Source organism: Schistocerca cancellata, chromosome 3 (assembly GCF_023864275.1).
Source record: "Schistocerca cancellata isolate TAMUIC-IGC-003103 chromosome 3, iqSchCanc2.1, whole genome shotgun sequence".
NCBI lineage: Eukaryota > Metazoa > Arthropoda > Insecta > Orthoptera > Acrididae > Schistocerca > Schistocerca cancellata.
Window position 1 is genome coordinate 33,986,078 of NC_064628.1, and position 5,265 is coordinate 33,991,342.

The following is a 5,265-nucleotide window of genomic DNA, read 5'->3' on the forward strand; positions in this document are numbered from 1 at the left end:
CTGAGAGCAGTGGGGACAGAGTGGGGGAGGATCGCTGCTTAAAAGATGTCAATGGCTAAAAAGACAGTGCCCTATCCGGAGTCTAGTTAAAATTACCTCCTCCCGACGACGCGTTCGGGAGGAAGAGGTCCAAGTGCAGGGAAGAGCTTTCACGTCCCGCAATTTATTATGGGGAAGTGTCGACCAATGTGTGTGCCATAAAAGAACAACACGACGACATAAAACATTCCATAGATCGGCGAAGGGAATCGATCGAATAGCTGGCCAAAGAAGAGAGACTGCAGCCTTGGCCGCTATATCGGCCGCCTCATTTCCACAGATGCCAACGTGTCCTGGGAGCCAGAGGAATGCCACCGAGATGCCCCCAAGTGGAGCAGGCGCAGGCAGTCCTGAATCTGGTGGACCAGAGGCTGGACAGGGTAGAGAGCTTGGAGACTGAGGAGAGAGCTGAGAGAATCTGAACAGATAACAAACTGTATCCGCTGATGGCAGCGATGTATTGGACAGCCTGGAGAACAGCGTAAAGCTCCACAGTATAAACTAAACACTGGTCGGGAAGCCGAAATCGATTTGGGGTGTCACCAACAATATAGACACTCCCTACACCTAACGATGTTTTCGAGCCATCAGTGTAAATAAATGTGGCTTGCTTCATTTGTGCACATAGAGCAGCAAATGCCCGACAATAAACAAGTGAAGGAGTACCATCCTTGGGAAATTGACGAAGGTCACGGAGCAGGCAGATCCAGGACGGAGCCAAGGAGGTGCTGTACCCCAAGTTGTCAAGAAGGTTTTAAGAAAGCGGAAGGAAAGAGAATGGAGCAGTTGACGGAAGCGGACTCCTGGTGGTAGTAGGGAGGAAGGGCGGCCTGCATACCCTACATCCAAGGAGGCGTCGAAAAAAACGTCATGGGCTGGATTAGCAGGCATGGAAGGCAGATGGCTAGCATAACGACTCAGAAGGATTGCTCGCCGATTGGACAGCAGAGGTTCAGCAGTCTCAGCATAAAGGCTTTCCACAGGCCTGATGTAAAAAGCTCCAGACACTAAACGTAATCCATGGTGGTGAATAGAGTCGAGACGCCGAAGAATAGACGGCCGAGCAGAGGAGTAAACTATGCTTCCACAGTCCAATTTCGAGCGCACTAAGGTGCGATAGAGGTGGAGAAAGACCACTTGGTCCGCTCCCCAGGAGGTACCATTCAGGACGCGGAGGGTGTTGAGGGATCGCAGACAGCGAGCCGAAAGATAGGAAACGTGGGAGGACCAACACAGTTTTCTGTCAAACATAAGACCCAAGAATTTAGCGACGTCCGAAAACAGAAGGTTGACAGGTCCTAGATGTAAGGAGGGTGGAAGAAACTCCTAAAGATGCCAAAAATTAACACAAACGGTCTTACTGGGAGAAAAGCGGAAGCCAGTTTCGATGCTCCAAGAGTGGAGGCGATCGAGACATCCTTTAAGTCGTCGATCAAGAATGCTGGTCCGTTGAGAGCTGTAGTAGATCGCAAAATCGTCGACAAAGAGGGAGCCCGAGATATCAGGAAGGAGACTATCCATAACTGGATTTATGGCAATGGCAAACAGTACAACACTCAGCATGGAGCCCTGGGGGACCCCGTTTTCTTGGGAGAAAGTACGGGAGAGAGTAGTGTTCACCCGCACCCTAAATGTGCGCTCTGCCATAAATTCGCGAAGAAAAAGGGGCAGCCAACCTCGAAAGCCCCAAGAGAACAGTGTGCAGAGGATGCCTGTCCTCCAAAAGGTATCGTATGCTCTCTCCAGATCAAAAAATATTGCTACTGTTTGGCGTTTCCGGAGAAAATTGTTCATGACATAAGTGGAGCGAGCAACAAGATTGTCAACTGCAGAACGATGCTTTCGGAAACCGCATTGGGCAGGTGTTAAAAGACTGCGGGACTCGAGCCACCAAGCTAAACGGCAATTCACCGTACGCTCCAAAACCTTACATAGAATTTCCAGCTTGCCTTCTTGCTATCGCGGATGATTCTTGCTATCGCGGATGACACGACGGCATCGCACACGGAACTGCTTATAGCGGATACAGTTGGCCAAAGTAGGATGGTGGCGGAAAACGCGAAGAGCACGTCGCCGCTCACGTATTGCGTCACGGCATGCCTCGTTCCACCAACGAACTGGGTGGCACCAGGGCAATTCGGAGGTGTGTGGTATTGAACGTTCCGCAGCTATAAGAATAACGTCGGTAATATGTGTGACCTCATCATCGACGCTGGGAAGGTGAATGTTATTGAATGTCGCTAGAGACAAAAAAAGTGTCCAATCGGCTTGCGCAAACTTCCAGCGTCGCGGGCGCATACATGGCAGTTGAGGCTGCAGTCTGAGGACACATGGAAAGTGGTCACTCGAGTGTGTGTCATCAAGGGTGAACCATTTGAAGCGCCGAGCTAGCGTAACAGTACCGACCGCAAGGTCCAAATGAGATAAATTTGTCGTGGAGGCAGACAAAAATGTAGGGACCCCAGTGTTGAGGCAAACTAGATCCAATTGGTGGAAGACGTCTAGCAATAGTGAGCCACGTGGACAAGGATGGAGATCCCCAAAGCGGGTGGTGGGCATTGAAGTCCCCAACCAGCAAATAGGGGGGTGGAAGCTGACCAAGAAGATGAAGGAGATCAGCTCGTGCCATTGGTGTGGACGATGGAATGTATATAGTACAAAGAGAGAACGTGTATCCAGAAAGGGAAAGACGGACGGCGACAGCTTGGAAGGAAGTGTTTAAGTGGATTGGATGATAATGGAGAGTATCATGGAGAAGAATCACGAGTCCTCCATGGGCTGGAGTGCCTTCAACAGAGGGGAGATCATATCGGACGGACTGAAAATGAGGGAGAACAAAGCGGTCATGGGGACGCAGCTTTGTTTCCTGAAGACAGAAGATGACCGGTGAGTAGGATCGTAAGAGGATCGACAATTCATCCCGATTGGCTCGAATGCCAAGGATATTCCAGCGGATAATGGACGTAGGGTGAACAGAAAATGGAGGAATGTGAACAAGGTTGCTGTCAACTCAACGACTGCTCAGAGCTTGCGACCGACAGCATGGAATGGCATTCAGCCGAAGGCAGAAGATCCTGATCCATAGGTTGTTCAGGAGCAGCTCCTGCCACCAGCGATCGGCCGGTTGATCGGCCGCCAGCAGTGCGCCTCGGCGACACAGAAGACGGCCGAGGGCAATTTCCGCCAGGTAGTGCTGTAGATGGGACACGCCTTGGTGGAGAAGGAGATGAACTGGGTTTCTTTGTAGCCTTCTTGGAATTATGATGTTTAGATGAAGGAGGAACCGATGGTTGTGAAGTTGGGGTATGTAAAAAATCTTCACGAGAATGCTCTTTTTTCGAAGTCTTGGTGTCTGACTTTTGGGCTCGAGATTTAGCAGAACCCGATGAAGGGTGAGCCATAGAGTGGGCAGACGAAAGTGGTGAGGTTGAACGGGCGATCTTTGCGCTGGCCAATCTGACGACCGTGGCACTAAAGGTGAGGTCGCAAGTCTGCGTGGCCACCTCCTTTGTTGGCCGAGGAGAGTCAAGGACAATGCTGTATTTTCCTGTCTGGGGCACAGTGGGCTGTCGACTGGCGAATAATTTTCGAGCAGCAAAGGTCGACACCTTTTCCTTCACTCTGATTTCCTGGATGAGCTTTTCGTCCTTAAAAACAGAGCAATCTAGAGAGTAAGCAGCGTGGTCACCCATACAGTTGATGCAGCGAGGGGATGGAGGTGGACAAGCACCCTCATGGGCATCCTTGCCACACGTAACACATTTGGCCGGATTGGAACAGGACTGGCTGGTGTGATTGAACCACTGACACCGATAGCAATGTGTAGGGTTTGGGACGTAAGGGCGAATGGAAATTATCTCATAGCCTGCTTTGATTTTCGATGGAAGTTGAACTTTGTCAAATGTCAAGAAGACAGTACGGGTTGGAATGATGTTCGTGTCAACCCTTTTCATTTCTCTATGAACAGCCGTTACGCCCTGGTCAGACAGGTAGTGTTGAATTTCCTCGTCGGACAATCCATCGAGGGAGTGTGTATGAACGACCCCACGTGATGAATTTAAAGTGCGGTGCGGTTCCACCCAGACAGGGAAGGTGTGTAGCAGTGAAGAACGCAGCAATTTTTGTGCCTGGAGGGCACTGACTGTTTCTAACAACAAGGTGCCACTTCGTAATCTGGAACAAGACTTTACAGGACCTACAATTGCGTCGACACCTTTCTGAATAATGAAAGGGTTGACTGTGGAGAAGTCGTGACCTTCGTCAGACCGAAAAACAACAAGGAACTGTGACAACGATGGAAGGACTGGCTGTGGCTGAGACTCATTGAACTTACGCTTGTGAGCAGACATAGTAGAAGAAGAGGAAACCATTGCGAAAGTATCCCCCATGATTACCGGCGTCTCCGATGGTGCGCTCCTCCCTCGTGGGGGCCCTCTCTGAGGGGCACTCCCGCCTTAGGTGATTGTTCACACCTCAGGTCACACCTCCCAAGAAACGGACAGAGGGACGAATCGGCACTTTCGGAAGGTATCAGCTCGGGTAATCACCCCTCCCTAGGCCTGGCCGTTACCAGGGGGGTACGTACATGTCCTACCTGTCTACCCGGGGCGGGGAATTACGCGTTACCCCGTCACCAGCTACGCATGGAAACGCGTGGGTCGGCCTTCAGACATGCACAGGGAGGAAAAAAGAGAAAGGGAAAAAACAAAGGGAAAGGAAGGAAGAGGGGTCTCAAACGCCGCAGCAGAGAAAAGGGCAAAGAGAAGAGGTAAGGAAAAGAGAAGAAGTAAGGAAAAGAGAAGGACAAAAGAAGGATGAAGACTTGAGACTTGCAAGTGGAGAAAACAAAGAATTTGTTACAGTTTCGAGCGTCTGTCTCTGGACGTAGGCACAAAACATACTCCCAGAGGGGGAGAAGGGAAGGAAAGAGGCGGTGGTGGGGGGGGGGGGGGGGGCGAAGATAGGGGATGGGGAAAGATGCGCAAAGGGAAGGTATGCAGCCCGGAAAGGAAGGAAGGCCACATTAGCTCGGAGTCCCGTGCTCGCTACGCAAGTATCCACAAAAGAGTTGTGGACCCGCTGGGGGGACCACTAAGTGTATTCATGAAATGTTTCACAAACAGTCACATATACTGCTGGATATACCTATACATTATATCATTGTATGGCACATAGTTCAGGAGATACTATGTCAAACACTGAGTTGTAAGAAAATGGAACTGCAGG